The 22,093-nt window shown below is 48.5% G+C and overlaps 1 protein-coding gene and 1 long non-coding RNA gene across 2 annotated transcripts in view; both read left to right on the forward strand.

Annotated features, from left to right (window-relative positions):
• The window catches only part of LOC141153486 (alpha-1-antitrypsin-like), a 182,965-nt gene that overhangs the window by 133,183 nt on the left and 27,689 nt on the right, over positions 1-22,093 (forward strand). The gene's annotated exons all lie outside the window — the stretch shown is intronic.
• On the forward strand, positions 14,964-15,415 carry LOC141152840 (uncharacterized). Its single transcript, XR_012247165.1, has 2 exons — positions 14,964-15,103; positions 15,176-15,415. It is a non-coding gene; the product is annotated as an uncharacterized lncRNA (long non-coding RNA).

Here is a 22,093-nt window from a genome sequence, read left to right on the forward strand (position 1 = left end):
GAGCCCGGAGCAGGAAGACGGGAGCAGGAGACCGGTACTGGAGCTGGAGATCAGAAGCAAAAGAATTAACAGGGACACTGGGGTGAGGCGGATTGGGGTGGGAAGGGGGGTAAAAAGACAGGGGAGTGGGAAGAGTGGTAAAAAGACAGGGGAGTGGGAAGAGGGGGATTGGGGTGGATGAGGGGAGATCAGAGATGGACTTACCAAAGGGTCAGCAGGACTGGAACAGAAGACCCAGAGCAGGAGCCCGGAGCAGGAGACCAGGAACCCGGAGCAGGAGACCAGGAGCCCGGTGCAGGAGACCAGGAGCCCGGTGCAGGAGACCAGGAGCCCGGTGCAGGAGACCAGGAGCCCGAAGCTGGTGACCGGGAGCCCGGCGCAGGAGCCCGGAACAGGAGACCAGGAGCCCGGTACAGGAGACCAGGAGCCCGGTGCAGGAGACCAGGAGCCCGGTGCAGGAGACCAGGAGCCCGAAGCTGGTGACCGGGAGCCCGGCGCAGGAGCCCGGAACAGGAGACCAGGAGCCCGGTGCAGGAGACCAGGAGCCCGGAGCAGGAAACCGGTACTGGAGCTGGAGATCAGAAGCAAAAGAATTAACAGGGACACTGGGGTGGGAAGTGGGGTTAAAAGACAGGGGAGTGGGAAGAGGGGTAAAAAGACAGGGGAGTGGGAAGAGGGGGATTGGGGTGAATGAGGGGAGATCAGAGATGGACTTACCAAAGGGTCTGCAGGACTGGAACAGAAGACCCAGAGCAGGAGACCGGGAGCCCGGCGCTGGTGACCAGGAGCCCGTCGCTGGTGACCGGGAGTGGAGCTGGATACTCGGACCAGAGCTGGAGACCGCTGCAGGACACAGAAAAAAAGGTAAGGGGGGGTAAAAATAGGGGGGAGGGGGGATTGGGGTGGATGAGGGGAGAACAGACTTACCAAAGTCTTCTCTGCAGGATCAGCAGCAGGCTCTGGAGCAGGAACCACAGCAGGTCAGGAGCAGAAGATCCAGGAGCTGGAGCAGAAGATCCAGGACGCTGGAACAGAAGATCCAGGATGCTGGAACAGAATATCCAGGACGCTGGAACAGAAGATCCAGGACGCTGGAACAGAAGATCCAGGACGCTGGAACAGAAGATCCAGGAGCAGCGGCAGCAGCAGCAACTGGAACAGTGAGAAGATGGTCTTGTGGTGTCACAGAATATTCTGTGGCACTACAAGGCCCAGCACAGACACATCAGATGTGATCGCTCTGTAGAAATCCTCACCAAATGTGAGGGTCTGCAGGGCGGTCACAGGGTGATGATGGGGTGGTGACAGGTGGAGGTAATCTGATTGGAGCAATCATTGATGACATTGATTGCTCCAATCAGAGTACTTGAATACAGGTGACCAGGCGGTCACAGGGAGGTGTCACCTTTCTGTGACCCCCTGTGGTGCATGTTGTGCCCCAGCCATCTGATTGGTGACACTGATTGCACCAATCAGACATGGCTGGAGCAGAGCACGCACCACAGGGGGTCACAGAAAGGTGACACCTCCCTGTGACCGCCTGGTCACCTGTATTCAAGTACTCTGATTGGAGCAATCAATGTCATCATCGATCGCTCCAATCACAGCAGTCTGGGGGCTTGAATCACTTTACAGGGGGTCATGGGGAGGTGACAGGCAGGTCACAAGCCGGTCACCGCCCCATGACCGCCCTGTCACCGCGCGGTCGCGCTACGATCGGTGCGATCGATGTGATCGGCGATCGCACCGATCATAGCAGTCCGGGGCCAGGGCTGGGGTGTCCTAGCAACAGTCTAGGATCGGTGCTCATAGGAGCACCGATCCTAGGCTGCAGATCACTGTTTCCGGCAATCACATTGCCGGAAACAGTGAGAAATGCTGTGATTGGCTGTTCAGATTTGAACAGCCAATCACAGCGATCGCTGGTGCGGAGGGGCGGCGACAGCCCCCGGGATGATGACGCCATCTACCAGGAGGTAGGATGGCACCGTAACTTTAATGCTGTCACCGCGACTTAAGTCGCGGTGCCGCATTAAAGATATGACGTACTAATACGGGTCTGGGCATTAAGTCCCAGTGCACAGACGCGTATTAGTACGTCAGATGTCAGTAAGGGGTTAAATGAGAAGGTGTGTCCAAACTTTTGGTCTGTACTGTATATATACAGGACAGGAGAAGTGGTACTGTGCAGTGTATTTATACAGGACAGGAGAGGTGGTACTGTGCAATGTATGTATACAGGACAGGAGAAGTTTTACTGTGCAGTGTATATATACAGGACAGGAGAAGTGGTACTGTGCAGTGTATATATACAGGACAGGAAAGGTGGTACTGTGCAGTGTATATATACAGGACAGGGGGAGTGGGACTGTGCAGTGTATATATACAGAACAGGTGAAGTGGTACTGTGCAGTGTATATGGACAGGAGAAGTGGTACTGTGCAGTGTATATATACAGGACAGGAGGAGTGGTACTTTGTAGTGTATATACACATGAAAGGAGTGGTACTGTGCAGTGTATATATTCAGGACAGGAGGAATGGTACTGTGTAGTGTATATACACATGACAGGAGTGATACTGTGCAGAGTATATATACAGGACAAGAGGAGTATTACTGTGCAGTGTATATATGCAGGACAAGAGGAGTAGTACTGTGTAGAGTATATATACAGGACAAGAGGAGTAGTACTGTACAGTGTATATATGCAGGACAAGAGGAGTAGTACTGTGCAGTGTATATATACAGGACAGGAGGAGTAGTACTGTGCAGTGCATATATGCAGGACAGGAGCAGTGGTACTGTGTAGTGTATATATACAGGACAGGAGAAGTGGTACTGTGCAGTGTATATGGACAGGAGAAGTGGTACTGTGCAGTGTATATATACAGGATAGGAGGAGCAGTACTGTGTAGTGTATATATACAGAATAATACATATACTGAGAATTACACCCATATATACTGACCAAGAGAGGTGGTACTGTGCACTGCAACTGCTGTACATATTTTTGTTAAGAAAAGCTGGGGCTGCTGTATATACATTTTATAGGAAACTGTAACTGCTGTATATACTCCCATAGGAGACACTGTGATGGCAGGAAGGTGTCGGCAGAAGGTGAGTGAACGGGGACACACTGCGGTGGACTGATGGTCCGGTGCTTCTTTCCAGCGGCGGCAGCGTTACTGGGGTGGGAGAGTAGAACGCGCTCTACGCACACAGAGAATGCTCTGACATGTGACAGCTGCAACTTTCCTGGCATCGCAGCATTCAGTTAGGGTATGTGCACACGATCCGGAGACACTGAGTCAAATCCACAGTGGCCAAATGTTACAGCATAGTGCATGGTATTTCTAGAAATCCCATGTCCACTATGCGTCTCCGTGCATCTACAGATCACCCGCGGAAACTGACATGTGGCGCGTCTTTCCAGTCCGCAGCATGTCAATTTCTCTTGCGGGTCCGCATGCGGGCTTTACCCATAGACCTGACCTCTGAGCAAAGTCCGCTGGTGGAAAAAAAAATGGCGCCGCTTAATTGCATAAACTGCGGTAGCCGCCGACAGCTATTCCGTAGCGTGGGGGCCGCAGGCTGGTAAGCATAGTGGGCACATAACCTTAATGAAAGCTGTGCGCGCACACCCCGGCCCCAGTGACTCTGCAATAGGTATCTGAAAAATTAAAGGGGTTGGAAGCCCCCCAAGCAGTGCCTTACCCTGAGCCATAGGGAAAATGTCTGATAGGGCAGATTAGCAATTTGGCAGAAGGGTCCATGTTCGGTGGTTTCCGCTCTATGAAGCATCTGCACATTATCTGATGAGGTCCACAGTAGAGATGAGCGGTGTTCGAATCGAACTATTCGCCAATCTCAAATTCGACCTGTTTTGGGAGGTGTTCGAGCCGTTCGGTGAACACGAACGATTTGAAAAAAATTCGGCTGTTCGAGGTTATGTTCGATAACTGTTCGTGCACCAAAATCATAACTGGATTTTTTCTCAGTAATGCTGAAAATTAATGCAGCTGCGTGTTAGACGGCACCGCTGTTGCTGTGTGCGCTATACTTTGTTAATTTCAAGCCAATTTTTGCACAAATCTACAGATAGCTTGGGAGTAGGGAATAGTTGTGATTGCAGTCATTTTAAGGACTAGGTTACATCATTTTCTACGACTTTTATCAGGCAGGTCTGTGCTCTTAAATAGATAGGTTGGGAGTAAAGACTAATTGTAATTGCAGTCCTTTTCAGGGCTAGGTTACATCAGTTCCTATCACTTTTTGCCAGCCAGGTCTGTGCCAGTGCTGTGCAAGTTTTTATCACAGCATTTGGCTAAATATAGCAAAGCAAATCCTTTTTGGCCTCTAGCAGTGTGTGTTAGTCAGTGGAGTAGCCTATCTGTGTTGCAAGCTACACCACCTGTGTATAGAATACCAATTTTTTTACTGCACCTAGTGAAGTAAAACCTTTTGGGCATAGCATCATTCTATTAGTCCATCTATATATACTAACCTCCAGAAGGTTGCAAATTAAAAATAATTTTTATCTGCTTCTAGCTCTGAAAAAATATTTGGGCTTGTAGCAGTGTGTGGGACTTGTTCTATTAGTACATCTATACCAAGCTCCACCAGGTTGCAAATTAAAAATAATTTTTATCTGCATCTAGCTCTGAAAAAATATTTCGGCTTGTAGCAGTGTTTAGGACTTGTTCTATTAGTCCATCTATACCAAGCTCCACCAGGTTGCAAATTAAAAATAATTTTTATCTACATCTAGCTCTGAAAAAATATATCGGCTTGTAGCAGTGTGTGGGACTTGTTCTATTAGTCCATCTATACCAAGCTCCACCAGGTTGCAAATTAAAAATAATTTTTATCTGCATCTAGCTCTGAAAAAATATTTGGGCTTGTAGCAGTGTGTGGGACTTGTTCTATTAGTCCATCTATACTAACCTCCACCAGGTTGCAAATTCAATATATTTTTTTTCTGCATCTAGCTCTGAAAAAATATTTTGGCATGTAGCAGTGTGGGTGACTTGTTCTATTAGTCCATCTATACTGACCTCCATCAGGTTGCAAATTGAATATAATTTTTTTCTGCATCTAACCCAGCCAATAGTTTTGGCCTAATACCACAGTTTGGCCACTCAGCTCTGCTCGGTTCCCATCCATTGTTTTTTTGTGCAAACAACTCCAGAGTTGTGAATTAGTTAACCACCAAAATGAGTGGAAAAAGGCCTGCTGCTGGTGGAAAGGGGAATAGGCGTGTTGGGAAGGGGAAAAAAGGTTGTGTCCGTGGGGTAGGTGTTAAAGCAACAGTAACATCTGCAGAAGAAAGACCATCTTCCAGCCAAACTAAAATGTCTACTTCTTTTAGCGGACAATGTGATAAGATCCCTTTCTTACGGCCACGCCAATCGCTACAAATTCCAGATGAGGCACAAAAACAGCAGGTGCTTCAATGGATATCAAGTGCTCCTTTAAGTGGGCTCTCCTCCACCTCAACTTCAACATCACAAATACTCCAGTCCTCAGAGGTGTCACCCCAATCGCACTTGCTTCCTCACAGCTCCCAAGTCTCCAGCTGCCCATCTGAGTATGGGGTAGAACAGATGGTTGAGTCCGCAGAGCTGTTTACTCATACTATAGCCTGGGAATCAGAGGTCTGCTCCAGAGCTCCTGTGAATCCAGACGAGGAAATGATCTGAACTGATGCCCAGAATCTTTATGAGTCGGATCCAGGACCAGACGCAGAAGGTTCTGACCATAATGTCGATCCAAGTTCCCAAACTGTAACTACTGTTGGTGGAGACAATGAGGAAGACGATGATGAGACTCAAATACCTGATTGGAGCGACAACTTTAGTTTTTTGTCAGGGCAGGAAGAGGTTGGCTCTGAGGACGACGGGTGTGATAACACACAGGGTGATGATGACGAGGTTGAGATCCCACTTACTGTCAACATACAGTCAGCCAGTTGATGAGGTCAGCAGAGGAGGTGGAGGAGGATGCTAATGACGACGAGGTCAGGTTGCGCCTTCCTGGACAGAGACGTAGTACTGGAAGCCCGTCAACAACTGCATCCTCAAACAAATCTCTGCCTCTCACCACAAGTCGTGGTGGCGCTTCAGGTCGCATGGGTGCTAAGCCTTGCATAGCCTGGGCATTTTTTCAGATCGATAAAGATGACCCAACTCGTGTTATCTGTAACATTTGTCAGCAAAAGCTAAGTAGAGGCCAAAAAATACATAGTTTGAGTACTTCATGCATAAACCGGCACATGGATATGAAGCATAAGTTGCAGTGGGAAGCTCACTGTGCTACAATGCGGCCTAGCCGGCAGGGCCAACCACCGTCTGCCACATCTTGTGCATCCGCGGCCCCTTCATCCTCTATGACTGGGGGGACAGCAGTCACACCTGTTTTGAGACGCAGACCTGCCACCTCTTTACCTGCAACAGCCAGCGTGATTGGCAGGTCATCATTTTATTTGAAGGTGAAAACACCAGCTGGTGTTGAGCGCTGTCCGACATCGATAGCACCACCTTTGGATCAAGGCAACCTAACTTTTCCGCCTGCATCTTCCTCACAGACCGTCAGTTTGCAGGGGACACCCTACTCAACCCCGTCTAAGCACAACAGCCAGGTGTTCAGCGCTGTCCGACATCGATAGTGTAGCACCCCGAGGGCTCGGCTGCTACAGGGGTATTGCACCTCAAACCAGAGGTGTGATATCCCACTCCCGGGTAAGGACGGAGTATGGATCAAGGCTCAGTAGGCTGCATACAGCACACACACACCATTTCCGAGGGACAGCTCAACGGTGCTCCCACTAGACAGAAGTGCAGGCATGACAGCATCTGTCCCTGGCTGGAGTGGGGAGGGGGGTGGAATACCCAGTGCTGTAGGGGCAGATAGGGTTTGGTTCCTGAGCATAGGAAGGAGCCCATTGGTTGCTAGTCACCTGGGCTCATGGTCAAAGGGAGGTATAACAGGTGGGCACCATCTTAGCCCTGGGAGAAAGAAGAAGAAGTTCAGTCTGTGAGGAGAAGTGGAGAAGGCAGGGAGCAGAGCTGCTGCATGGGCTCTGCTCCCTGGGCAGGCCTAGCACAGAGGCCGGGGCCAGAGAGAGAGGGAGAGAGGAGAAGGAACAGAGGAAAGGAAAGGGAACAAGACCAGAACAGAAGTAACAAGTGAAACAGAAAGGCTCAGGAACGAGAAGGAAGAGAGAACCCTAAGGACCCAGGAGACTGCGGGTGACGGGTTGGCAGAACAGGGTACCGGATCCCAAATTGGTGGAAGCAAATCATCTTCAGTCAAGAACCGGAGGTCGTGACCAGCCCTTGGTGCGACCCCTCAATACACCTTGCTAGGAAGGCATACCAGATAGGGTCAGGGACGTGGGCACGTAGCCCTCCCAAGAGAAGGCCCGTGGGAGCTGGACATAAGCTTGGTCACTGGTGGGGCATGAGACAGAGAAAGGACGGAAAGGAGCCTTGAGACCTACTCCAGAAAGACCTGGGAGTTGACCGAGTCCCCTAACTGGTGGATACATCACGGCCTGGGTGGCCACTGCTTCGTGAGAGTGACCTGGAGAATGCAAACTGTGAGTAAAGGACATTGGATTGCAACACGTTGTCTGTGGCTTCTTGCTCCTCCGGCACTATTGGTATTGGGACTATCTGCACCATCACTCCCATCATCCACGCTAACTGCCCTGAGGCTATACTTCTCCCGTGGGGAGTCATCCCATTCTTAGCTGCACACATAACACCGGCCTCAGAGGTCTGCCTTGCAGCGGCGGTCCCCACTGAACGCAATCCACGGGTGGCGTAGTCGGACAATTATCATAATACTAAGACTGCCACTGGTTTGACCACCCTGAGCCACGGACCGGGTCACCGCCACACGGAGACTACAACCCCCAGCATTCCACAAGAGGCCCGCGCGGCCCAGGGGGCGAGTCAATAGCACCACCTTTGGATCAAGGCAGCCTAACATGTCCGCTTGCATCTTCCTCACAGACCGGCAGTTTGCCGGGGACACCCTTATCAACCCCATCTAAGCACAACAGCCAGCCCTCGGTCCCTCAGATGTGGACAAGTAAAAGACCATTTCCTCCTAGCCATGAGAAACCTAAGAGGTTGAATTTCACCATCTGCAAGCTCTTGGCTACAGAAATGCTGCCTTTCCGCCTGGTGGACACAGAGGATTTTCGAGACCTTATGTCCGTCGCAGTGCCCCAGTACCAGATGCCCAGTCGGCACTACTTCTCAAAGAAAGGTGTGCCTGCGCTCCACCAGCATGTCGCACACAACATCACCGCTTCTTTGAGAAACTCTGTGTGTGACAGGGTGCATTTCACCACAGACACTTGGACGAGTAGGCATGGACAGGGGCGTTACATGTCGCTGACTGGGTACTGGGTAACTATGGTGACAGCAGGGCAAGGGGCTGCTGTCCAACTCTTGCTGTCCCCACGAGTTGTGCGTCAATCCTCTTTATCTCGAAGTTCCTCCACTGCTTCTGCCTCCTCAACCTCCTCTCGGTCCTCCACCTGCACCCAAAGCCTGTCTGGTCTAACTGTGCAGAAGGGATCCTGCACACCTCCTTACTATGCTGGCAGCAGGGCTCAACGTCATCAGGCGGTTTTTACTTTGAAATGTCTGAAAAATGTGAGTCACACAACTGAGGAGTTGTGGTCAGCTCTGGAGAACCAGTTTCATGAATGGTTGTCTCCACTGGACCTGAATCTAGGGAAGGCCGTGTTCCAGAATGCTGCAAACCTGGGTGCGGCTCTTCGCCAGGGCAATGTCACACACATGCCTTGTATGGCTCACATGTTGAACCTGGTTGTCCAGCAATTTTTAGCCCACTATCCCAGACTAGACGGCCTTCTGCAGAGGGCACGGTCGCTGTGTGCTCACTAACGCCATTTGCATCCCGCAGCTCAGCGACTTACATCTCTACAGAAGTCGTTATGCCTGCCACTTCACCAGCTAAAATGCGATGTGCCTACCCAGTGGAATTCAACTCTGCACATGTTGCAGCGACTGTGGCAGCACCAACAAGCCCTGGTGCAATACTGTCTGACGTATAGCCTGGGCCAACGAGATCCAGAGGTGGGGCAAATCACGCTGGAGGAGTGGTCCCAGATCAGGGACCTATGCACCCTTCTGCACAGTTTTGAAATGGCGACGAAGATGTTTAGTGCTGACAATGCCATTGTCAGCATGACTATTCCAGTGATTTACATGCTGGAGCACATGTTAAACAGAATTCGGAGTCAGGTGGTGGCACAAGAGGAGGTGGAGGAAGTAGAGGAGGAGTTGTATGCGGAAGGACTAACATCTGCAAGGTCCAGACGGTCGGCAGCACCAAGGCGGCAGGCATATGAGGGTGGGGGAGATGGTTTTACCAGGGCACATGGTAGCAGCCAAACTAGTGAGGAAGGTGCAGGAGCCCAGGAAGAAGTGGAGTACGAACTGATGGAAGACTCATCAGATGAGGGAGACCTAGATCACATTTCTGTTGTGCGAGGTTGTGGGGAGAGTACAGAGGAAGAAAGCATGATTGTTACCTCGCCACCAACACAACAGGGACTTGGTGCTCCTGGATGCGCAAGACACATGAGTGCCTTTTTGTTGCACTACCTGCAACAAGACCCTCGAATTGTGAGAATTAGAAATAATCCTGACTACTGGGTTTCCACACTGTAAGATCCCCGGTACAAAAGTAAATTTGCAGAAATTATTCCTGCCATAGAAAGGGATGCACGCATGCAGGAGTATCAGCAGAAACTGTTGCAGAATCTTACATGTGTTTTCCACAAAACACCAGTGGTGCACGTAGTGAATCTCACAGTTCCAACTTGCCAACCGTGGGACCGTCGAGTGTTCAGCACTCAAAACGTAACAGAAACATAGTATCTGCTGGTAACATCAATTTTGCGGAATCATTTCACCACTTTTTTAGCCCATCCTTTGCAAGGCCACAGGAGACAAGAAGTCTGACACATAGTCAATGCCTACAGACGATGGTACAGAAGTATCTCCAAGTAAACATTGAAGCCATGACTGTGTCACTGGACCCTTGCTCTTTTTGGGCTTCCAATCTGGATAAATGGCTGGAGCTCGCCAATTACGCCTTGGAAATCTTGTCATGCCCCGCTGCCAGCGTTCTGTCTGAATGTGTGTTCAGTGCTGCTGGTGGTGTGCTGACAGATAAGCGCATGCGGCTCTCCACTGATAATGTAGACAGACTCACGTTCATTAAGATGAACAAATCATGGATCCGAAATGACTTTTCTACCCCTGTGTCATCCTGGGGAGAGTAAAAGCTTGATGATTTGTTAAAATCACTTCACCAACCGTTTTAAGCTTTCAAATTACTAATCATGTTTATCTGTATCTTGGCTGGAAAATAATTTGGGCCTTGTAGCAGTGTGCAGTACTGATTCTATTAGGCCATCTATACTAAACTCCACCAGATTTAAAATTACTAATCATGTTTATCTGTGTCTTGGCTGGAAAATAATTTGGGCCTTGTAGCAGTTTGCAGTACTGATTCTATTAGGCCATGTATACTAAGCTCCACCAGCTTTCAAATTAAAAATAATTTTAGCTGCATCTAGCCCGGAAAATAATTTTGGGGCTCCTAGATGCGCAAGACACATGAGTGCCTTCTTGCTGCACTACCTGCAACATGGCCCTCAGATTGTCAGAATTAGAAATAATCCTGACTACTGTGTTGCCACACTCTTATATCCCCTACACTCTTCGATCAACCTTTTCATTTTAATAAAGAACAAAAAAATGGTCATTTTTGAAATTATAAGCATTAGCAGGTTATTAGAAACTGAAATCAAACAGTTTTCAACTCAAAACTTTATTCTAGGTGATGTTACATTTGAACATAGGACCCCTTGTTCAAAAGGAGCTTCTGAACTCTCTCGTCCATTGAATTTGTCAGGTTTTGGATGGTTTCTGCTTCAATTGTTTTGCATGAGGACAGAATACCCTCCCAGAGCTGTTGCTTAGATGTGAACTTTCTCCCGCCATCATAGACACTCCTTTTGATGATGCTCCAGAGGTTCTCAATGGGGTTGAGGTCAGGGGAGCATGGGGGTCACACCATAAGTTTGTCCCCTTTTATGCCCATATCAGCCAGAGATGCAGATGTGGTATGTGCAGCATGAGACGGTGCATTATCATGCATGAAAATGATCTTGCTGCGGAATACACGGTTCTTCTTCTTGAACCATGGCAGGAAGTGCTGTTTGAGAAACTCCACATACATTATGGAGTTCATCTTTACCCCTTCAGGGATCCTAAAGGGGCCGACAATCTCTCTCCCCATGATTCCATCCCAAAACTTTAATCCACCTCCTCCTTGTTGGCGCCGTAGCCGTGTTTGCATGGGGTGTCCATCAACCAGCCATCCTCCACTCCATCCATCTGGACCATCGAGCGTTGCACGCACTCATCGGTGAACAAAATAGTTTTGAAGTCAGCCTTCATGTATTGTTTGGCCCACTGGAGCCGTTTCTGCTTGTGTACAGTGGATAGAGGAGGTTGACAGGATGGCTTACACACAGCTGCAAACCTATGAAGGACCCTACATCTTGTTGTTCGGAGGACATTGGAGGCACCAGCAGCTTCAAAAAGTTGTCTGCTGCTATGACAAGGCTTTTTTGCCGCTGCTCTTTTAACCTGATGTAATTGCCTGTAGGAAAGAGCCCTCAATTTTCCCTTATCAGCACGCACACGTGTGTACTGTGAATCAGCTACATACTTCTTGATTGTGCGATGATCAGGATGAAGTGTCTTGGCAATGTTGATTGTAGTCATGCCTTGACCTAAACACTCCACAATTTGTTGCTTCTCAGCAGCTGACATCTCCTTTTTCTTTCCCATTTTGGCAGAAAATGTAGGCTGCTTAATAATGTGGGACAGCCTTTTTAAAGTAGTCTTGCCTTTCATTGGACACACTTGCCAAACTAATTAGCAGAGATGTCTGCAATTGCTTACAGTGATATAAAGAGCCCTGACACACATCACCATCAATGAGTTTAACTGACAAACAAACAAATTCTTCCCTTATCACTCCTAAACACTTTTTGCATAATAATTTGGAACACAGTGTACATGTGCTTTTCCACAAAACACCAGTGGTTCACATAGTGAATCTTACAGTTCTAACTTGCCAACCGTGGTCTGTATGGAGTTGTTCAATAAAGGGCCCAAAATTAAGATAACATAGACGGGAGAGGTCTCTATGAATACGAATTCCTAAGTATTTGATACCCTGGGAGGGCCAGTCAAAGGGAAAGTTGGACTGGATGGAATCCTGTATGGATTTGGGGAGGGAAACATCGAGGGCCTCAGACTTCGCTGCATTGATTTTAAAATTTGACCATGTAACAAAGTGATCTATTTCAGCCATAACAGCAGGGATGGATATATGTGATTGAGTTATATATACTAGGACATCATCAGCAAATGCAGAGCACTTGTACTCGGTGCCTCCCACCTCAATCCACCTAATATTGGGGTTATGGCGAATTGATGAGAGCAGGTGCTCCGTCACTAGGATGTATAAAAGAGGGGACAGAGGACATCCCTGCTTTGTCCCATTGGTGATTATGAAAGGTGATGAAAATGTTTTGACGCGCCCCCTGGACCTTGGGACACCCGGAGCCGGACCCTTTTTGGTGGATGCTGGTGGTTGTAGTCTCTGTGGTGGCGACCCGGTTTCGTGGCTCAGGGCGGTCAAACCAGTGGCGGAACTATTTATGTGGTTTTGATGTTTAAATGTCCGACTACGCCACCCGTGGATTGCGGTCAGAGTGAACCGCCGCTGCAGGGCAGACCGCTGAGGCTGGTGTTGTGGGTGCAGCAGAGCGTAGTATAACTCCCCACGGGAGGAGTATAGCCTCAGGGCAGTGTATGCGGAGGATGGGGGTGATGGTGCAGGGCAGCAGCAGTAACGACACGGAGTCAGTGATGCAGTCCAGGGCCTTTGCTCACAGTTCTTATTCCAGACCACTTCTGCAGGTAACGGCTGCCCACGTCGTACTGTGCTCACCAGGTGAGGGGCTCGGCCAACTCCCAAATAACTTTGGAGCGCTTCACAGGATCCCCTTTGTGTGTCCTTTCTCTGGCCTTTCTTACCCCACCACTGACCATGCTTCTGTCCGGCTGCCTCGGGCCTCCTCTTGGTAAACTTGGCGCCAGTTTCCCTGACCCTATGTGGTGCCTTCCTAGTGGGTGTAGCGAGGGGCTGCGCCACATAAAATGTCACAGCCTCCGGTTTCTAGCTGAGGGTCATTTCCCGCCTTCACTAGTTTCGGGGACCGGTCTCCCCCTTTGGCCTGACCCCTCCACGCAGGTGGATTCGGGCGTGCGGTGGCGACTCGCCCGTCCGCACCCCTGGGATCCCTTCGTTCCTCGTTCCTGGAGCCTTCTCTGCTCCTCTTCCTTCCTTCTCCCTCTTCCAGGCCTGGTTACTAGGCCCGCCTCCGGAGCAGAGCTCATGCAGAGCCCCTGCTCCCGGTCACTTCTGCTCAGACTTCTCTGCACTGAACTAAGATGGTGCCCACCTTTTATACTCCCATCTCAATGCACCCAGGAACTGCTTCCTCCCTGCTCCTGCACTACAGGATTCCGTTTCCTCGGTGTTCCCTCCCCCCACTCCAGCCAGGGACAGGGACTGTCGTGCCCATCTCAGGGGCATAATGGTCGCCCTGCCCCACGGCAATGTGGTGTAATGCATGCAGGTGTCGGGGTCCTGATCCACCCTCCATCCTTACCTGAGAGTGAGATATCACACCTCTGGGTGAGGTGAAATACCTCTGAAGCAACCGAGCCCTTGGGGTGCTACAGTTCCATTTATCTTCAGCCTAGGTGACGTATTGCGATACAGGGCCGTGATTTTGCCTATAAAAGGATCCCCTAGACCCCTACCCAAGCTTTTTAAAAGAATAATATATGGTGTGCCAGGAGACTCTATGGAATGCTTTCTCAGCATCCAACAAGAGTAGCTAATTACAAATTTTTAACTGCATCTAGCCCAGGGAATACTTTGTGTCTAGTAGCAGTGTCTGCTAGTCAGCGGATTTTCCCAGCTGTTAAGCAAGCTACACCACCTGTAGTTTGGACACTTAATTTTTTCAAAGGAAATGCTTCGGGCCCCCGGGATACTCAGTGAAGAGCATCAGGAGGCACCCCAGGGCACAGGGGCTGGGACTGGCGGTACGACGCCTTGCGGTGGACCTCCAAGCTCGATTCTTATAAAAGCTTTTTAACTGCAGCAGCTTTAGTGGACGCTACTGGACCTGGACTTCCCGCAGCTGCTGGCATCAGACTTGCCCTCCAATAGATCCTTGTAAAAGGATTTAAAGTGTATTCATTCAAATTAGAGAGACAATTTAAATGAAAAAGCTTAGACCTGCCTCCACCGCAGGGGGGCTCGCTCGACCCACCAGCGGACAGGCACCAGTATTGGGAGAGGTGCTTTGGCCGTCAGGGTCCACCGCAGCTCTGGCACAAACACGGCGACACGGAGGTCGCACGGGCAGGAACGGACTGGCCGTGTCGGCTTCGCACTTTTTTGGTTTTAGAAGGGCATGACATGCCTATATCTGTGTCTCCCCCTCCTTTTACTCCTCCACCTCTTTTCTTTTCGCATGACTGTATGTACTTGTCACTTTTCCATGTGTTAGTTGTGTCTTCTGAGCAGTTTGTCAGCTTTTGGACACTTTTGAAGTGTTTTCTATGTGTTTTCTATGTGTTGCTATGTGTTTTTGTTTGCCTGCCATTGGTTTTAACGGTGTTCGAAGGTGTTCGTCGAACAGGTGGACGAACATACGGGTGTTCGACGAACCGAACCGAACTCGAACACTACGGAGGTGGCTCAACACTAGTCCACAGTTTACATATCATTCATACTTCTGTTGCTCTTCTTTGCACACATTTATGTGGATTTATCCCTCCCCAAAATCAATGTCTCCAGGACCATCAATCTTCAAGAATTATTAACTAACATGCCCTTAGTAGAAGTCTTCTCCGATCTATCTGGTATCACCGGAGAAACCAACATAAAGATTTCTAGGGTAAGATCTATCTATCTATCTATTTCTTAAGTCCATGTAATGTAATTAGATCCTTTTTCTCAACCTCCGTAGGCTGTCCGCGAAGCCATGCCCAGTTTAGATGAGAAGGTGACAGATTCAATAGGCACTATACCACTTAAAATCATTGTAAACCTTCCTCCTGTTACTGTATCTATCCCAACTATTATATTTAACCGTTCTTTTCTTACCTTAATAAATGACAAGAAGCATAATATTCTCTTCTGAGGAAAAATCATCTCCCCCTGAAATGATTCTGTGCAAAACATTCCTTCAATAAATTGTTACATTTCATCATTATTGTCATTTGTTTTATATCAATGTAATATTTCTCCACCATCTCCTGCCGTCCAGCGCCAAGTTCACCATCCAATGCCCCAAATGAAAGGAGCAGCTGCCAGGTGACAAGAACGTCTCTATTTTCTGCCCATATTGATTTTTAATAATATTAAAATAAAATAATATTAAAATAATGTAATTGTACGGTCCGGCATCACTATAATAAATAAGTGGATGAATCGGACAACAGCCAGAATCTGTACCAGCACAGATGCAAAGTGCTTCTGAGTGCAGGGAGGGCGCGGGAACAGCTGACAGGACAAGAGTCTGAGGAAATTGAGTACAGGGAGTAGTTATATTAGTGAGGTGAGGTGATAGACCAGTCTAAACAGATGGGTTGTTAGGACAAGCTAAAAACTTTAGACAGTGGGAATTAACCGGAAAGTCTGGGGTAGTGCATTCCAGAGATCTGGTGCAGCACAAGAGGGGTCCTGGAGATGAGAGTAAGAGGATCAGATTAATAGAGGATGTCACCCTAAAGCCTCCGTCACACTAAGAAAGATCGCTAGCGAGATCGCTGCTGAGTCACAAGATTTGTGATGCAACAGCGACCTCAGCAGCGATCTCTCTACGTTTGACACGTAGCAGCGACCAGGCCTCTGCTGTGAGATCTCTGGTCGTGTCAAAATGGCCTGGACCATTTTTTGATCTCATAGTTAGTAAAGTAAAGCCGAATAAAGACTTGCGTCCATCAAGTTCGACCTGTAAGCTCTGTAATTGCTAAAGTTGATCAAGAGGAGGGCAAAAACCCCAATGATCGTTGAGGTCCCGCTGGGTAGCATGCATCGGTGTGTTTGACACTTTACCAACGACCTTGTTGGTGACTCAGAACTGAGACACATAGGCGTCCATCGTTATACAGGTTGCTACGGGTCGCCGTATTGTTGCTGCGTCTTTGGGAAGATCTGACTGTTTGACATCTCACCAGCATCTACACAGCGACGCAGCAACGATCCCTGCCAGGTCGCATCGTTGTCGGGATTGCTGTAGTGTCGCTAAGTGTGACGGTACCTTTACTGGGAGATGAGACAAATAGGCTGAGGCTGAGGACTGTGAGCAGCCCAAAAACTGTCCTGTAAATAGTTGCACTCCCTGGAGTGCCCCTTTTAAGTGACCACAGAACAAAAACCCGTTTGGCATGGCCGAAGACGTGGTCCATCACCTGGATCACTTATGCCCTGTAGCCACGCCCAGGGCCTACGTTGAGGGTTTTCAGGCGGGTCCCTCATGTTCTTCTTTCGGTGAAATGGACACCAGGTCACGGGACTTGCTGTGACTTTAATGCTATTGTACTTGTAATTGTTATTTTTGTTGGTAACCTGTTAATACAAAATGCTTCAGTCCATGAGTACTGAGTTTTACTAGGGGGGAATGTGGCGCCCTGCTGCACATTGGTGCCACAGACCCAGAAGGGTGCATGGATGGACTTCTCCACAAGAGGCCCTCACTACATACAAACACCTCCACTTTCCACCTCATACCAGCAGAGGGAGCCCCATAGGGACATATATATATAGGGAAGGTGGAACCAGGCAGCTCAGAGGAGCTTACCAGGCTCACCCCAAGACATATACCGGACACCGGGTCCACGCCTACGGGGTCCCTTTATACCCAGTAGGGACCACCGGAATCCCTGGAGGACTACAGGTTCCAGGTTTACCAAACGCTGACTGCATTACCAGGGCTAGGAGTCACGGAGGCCCCAGCGACCAGGGAGAGTGATTCCAAGGAGAAGGCCCTATCACCAGGTCAGCAGGTGCAAATGAGAGACAGTAACCACGCTAGGCCTAGCTCCAGGCAGGTCAGAAGCATAGGAACAAAGCCACGGATCAGGAGGCCCTATACCTGCTCACTGGGGAGAGTCCAAAAGTGAGCCCTTCGCCCGAAGTACCCTGGACTGTGCCTTCACCATCATCAGTAAAGGTACTGAAGCTTACCCCCGTGTGAGTGTCCGTCTTTCCTCCGGGACCGTCCTGCTGTCTCTCGCCAGCATCCATCATATACCCCTACACTGCCCTGGAGCTTGCTCTACCTGTGGAAAGCCACACCATCCCTGCTGCCGTAATACCAGCTCCAGAGGACTGCTCCACAGCGTCAGCTCCCTTTAGCCGCAATCCACAGGTGGCGTCACGAACTTTCCAAATCTCCTATAAATAATTACCCCCCTTTTTATTGACCGCCCTGGGTAACGGACTGGGCCAGCCACCGTGATATCCCCCAAAAGCAGCCATAGGCCTGGCTGCCGAGTACAGCACGGCCGAAGGGGCGCGTCATCTGAACAGTCAGCGAGACCCTGAATATTTTTTTTTTTATGCAAAAAAGACAAAAAAGTGGATAATACAGAGATTTCAACCGTGGAACTACAAAACCGCAGTTATAATTTCCTGGTGTATACCAGACTTGTTAAAATAGATATATTGGTGTCTGAACAGTCAGCGACACACTCAAACTGTTTTTTTTTATGCAAAAAACACAAAAATGTGGATATTACAGAGATTTGAGCTGTGGAACTGCAAAACCACAGTTATAATTTCCTGGTGTATACTAGACTTGTTAAAATCTATATATTGGTGTCTGAACAGTCAGTGACACACTCAAACTGTTTTTTTTTATGCAAAAAAAGGCAAGCAGATTGATAACACCCAGATTTGAACCGTGGAAGAGGAAAAACACAGTTCTAGTTCTCTGGCCTACACCAGACTGTTTTAAACAGATATATTTGTGTCTGAACAGTCACAGACACACTCAATTTTTTTTTTTTTTTTGGGGGGGGGGGGATACCAAAAGGTTAATAAGACGCGTATTTGTAAAGTCTGACTGAGGGAAAAAAAAAAAAAAAGAGGATTTAGATGAAAAAAAAGGATTTTTCCTGGCCCCTGAGACCTGGGGCTAAGTCTAGAAATTTGACCAGCAGGAGCACACAGGACTGTAAAGCAGCGTTTGCTGCTATAACCACTGCGTCTCCTATACAGCCTGCCTGCCTGATATCTGGGATGGATATTAGTCCTGAGAAGGACTGTTTGTTTGATTTGGCAGGCTTTAGAGACCCTACACTAACTATTTTGCATGATAAATCTCTCCCTAGCTCTGTAGCACTGACCCTACACTGTCTGATCCGGAGCGACTGTGTCCAAGATGACGGCGCCCGGTTTTAAATACTCGAGGTGATGCTGTGTGGCCAGCCAATCACTGTAATGCCTACAAACAACATGGCTGTGGGATTACAGTGACTGGCTGGCAATCCCTGCATGTTCATTGGCTCTGTAAAGAGCGCCAAACATGCAGGGAGGAGACCCGAGCTCGCGCCCGAGTAACCTGCAAATTCTCGGTGCTCGCCGAACATCCCAAGTAGTAAGATGCTCGGGCGAGTACCGAGCAGTGTCAAGCATGCTCGCTCAACACTAATAACTTCACAATCAGTTCAGTAACTTTTTCTTGTGGTTTTGGGAGATGTTAATGTGACGCCCAGCTGTGCTTGGTATCACAGATCCTAGAAGGGTGTATTGATGGATTCCTCCACCAGAGGCCACCATAACCACACACACACATCTCCACCTTCCACCTCAGACCAGCAGAGGGAGCCCGTTAGGGATATAAAAGGGAAGGTGGAGCCAGGCAGCAGTTAGTCTATGCTGGAGTCTAAGTCTGTGAGTCTAGACTGGAGTGAGTTGTGAGGACAGTCTGGTTTAGCAGTGAGTCCAGTACAGTCTGAGAAGAGTTACCTCAGAGGACAAAAGCCTGTTCCAGCTCCTGCAATTGCTATCCTGCAGTGGAGCTTAGCCAGATCAAGACTCAGTGTAGCTCAGAGAGGTGAGCTTTAGGTGTGCCGGCGCCATAAGATCGGTGAAGCGCGGCAAGCTGCCGTTAGTGTGAGTAGCCTAGTGAGGGCCCCGAGTAGGCCGAAGGCGAGTGGAGAGTTAGTACATAGGGGGCAGAGGAGCTTAACTAGCTCACCCCGAAGAAGTTACCTGACACCGGGTCCGAAGTTTACCGGGATCTCTGTGACCCAGTAAGATATAACCGGAATCCCTGGAGAACTACAAGTCCCAGGATCGCTAAAGTGCTGATACCTAACAGAGCCAGGAGACACATAGGCCCCGAAGCTGGGAGCGTGTATTCCAAGGAAAGGCCCTACCACAAGGTCAGCCAGCGCAGGACAGAGACAAAGTTAGGAATAGCTCCAGGCAGGTCAGAAACTTACCACGCAGAGGCAAGAAACAGGAGGCCCTACGCCCGCTCATTGGGGAGGATCCTGACATGCACCCTTCACCCTACAGTGCTCCAGGATGTGCCTGAATTTCCATCAGTAAAAGGTATTGAAGTGACTATCATGTCTGTCCCTGTTCTTGCTCTGACCCAGCTGGGCCAAGCCTGTCCTGCATCCCCTCTTCATACACTGCCCTGAGGCCTAGCTCCACCTGTGGGGAGCGATACCATCTAAGCTGCCTTATCACCGGCCTCAGTGGACTGCCGTAGCGCTGGTGAATCTCACCAGAAACCACGGGTGGCGTCACGAACTTTAATAAAAACTAATAAACAAATAAACGCCTTTTTAAAGAGTACCCCAGAGTACGGGCCCGGGAGCCGACCACCGCGACATCCCCAAGGTCAGGCAAATAGGCCCGGGTAACCGAGTCGTCCCCATTAACGCTGGGCGAGTCATTAAATTGATAGATGAGGGGCACTACAATCAGATAAACCTTATGTTATCTAGTGTTATGTTCCTTAACGAGGGTCCAGGAACCACTGGGGTCTATTTTTATAAATGGATGTTTAATAATGTGCTATGTGTTATGAATGGAGTTATAGATCATGTCAATGAAAGGCTTAGATCCTGTGACCACTGGTAGCGGCCCCCACCCCCATGTGAGCAGGTAATCGACACTAGTTATCCCCAGATAAATCCAGCAGTTTGTGAATATAGAGGAATTAGAAATTAGGCGTCAATTCTAGATAACCAAAAAGTGGAGCAGATGTTTCCCACTCGCTTCACTTCTAGCATCAGGTGCCAAACCAGAACTAGCAAGAAGGGCACCGGCCACTATGGCTCCGCAGAGGCAGGATGTCCACCTGACATAAGGGAAAACAAGATTTTGAGGTTTCCTATATAATAATATGAGTTTACCACAATCCATCGATATATTCATGATTGGGGAACATATTAGCGTCTGTGGGTAAAATCATAAAAGTTCAAACTCTGCAGAAATAATATATATATATATATATATATATATATATATATATATATATATATATATATATATATATATATATTCATGTTCATCCAAGCTGAGAGCGCATGTATATGGTGTATGGCTGAGGAACCACGGTTAGATTTTATGGTCACCTTCATGTGTATTTGGGCACCTTATGAGTTTGTTCACCAGTCTCATTATTGCACTTTGCTTTTCTTGAGGTCCTGATGATCTCAGGAGGATCCAAATCACAAACATGTAAGATTTATTTCACATTATAATTGCAAATTATTTTTCTCCATCAGGGGTTAATGCCTGAAGCCCAGAAAAATGGGATTCAGATGGGACACCAACAAAGCCATTCAATACAATGTGTCAATTGGAGGCAAATATCTGCGGCATTATTGACTATAGAAATGTCAGAGTCCCGACTTGCAGACTTTGGGCTCCATTTGACACATTATACTGAATGGCTCCGTCAGGGTCCTGTCTGACTCCTGTGTTTCTGGGCTTCAGACAGTAAAGGAGGCAGGAAAGTAACGTGAAACACGTATAACCCCCTCTGCTGACCTGTAGAGTGCAGATCTCATATTCCGTTCCAGGCGCACACTTACCACCAGGAACCACAATAACAGCTCCTCACGTGTAGAGATCTTGGCTCCTCCTTGAGGAACTATTACATTTGCTCATTACAAGTTCATATTTGCAAATAGAATATTGTGCACAATTGTTGGCCCCAGACCACAAGAAACACGTCACAGAGCTGAAGGGGTTCAAAGGCGGCAACTAAAGGAATAATGGAAAAAGTGGACTGCAGCACCCAGAACAATGGGCAAAAACAGGGTTATTTAAGTTTGGAAAGTATAAATACTTTAAAGCTCAGTGCAGACTCTCTTCCATGATCAACTTATACCCAGGACTATATCTATAACCAGAGAGCATCTTTTACTCCAACATAGAAAAGGATTCTTTACTGTAAGAGCAGTGAGACGATGGAGCTCTCTGATGGGAAGATATTATGCTGAATTCACTAAAAAGAAAACATAAAGGACTTCAATGCCTCAAGTGTAATTAAGTTATGAATTATGGGTTTTAGATTAATGGAAGGACCAATCATAAGCAGGAGGCGTTATGAAGGCAAAAAAAGAACACGGTTAAAGAAGGTCAGAAGAACATGGCTTCTCCTGCGAGATGTAATGATAGATCTGAGCCCTGATCTGAGCCCTGATCTCTGCGCCTACTGTGTAGAGTACAGCAGAACTGAGTAATCTTACAGGAGTCAGTGTGGGGGGAGGTGAAGCAAAGCAGAGATTAATATGATTATGACGTGCCCACTGGGGCCGTGGGGTACTCTGAGCCGGACCAATCTGTTCTTTTGGGATAGTCATGGTGGCGTGACCCGGTCCGTGGCCCTGGACTGTCAATAATAGAGAGGAAT

Source organism: Phyllobates terribilis, unplaced genomic scaffold (assembly GCF_046119375.1).
Source record: "Phyllobates terribilis strain yellow unplaced genomic scaffold, ASM4611937v1 Scaffold_7__3_contigs__length_470593459, whole genome shotgun sequence".
Lineage (NCBI taxonomy): Eukaryota > Metazoa > Chordata > Amphibia > Anura > Dendrobatidae > Phyllobates > Phyllobates terribilis.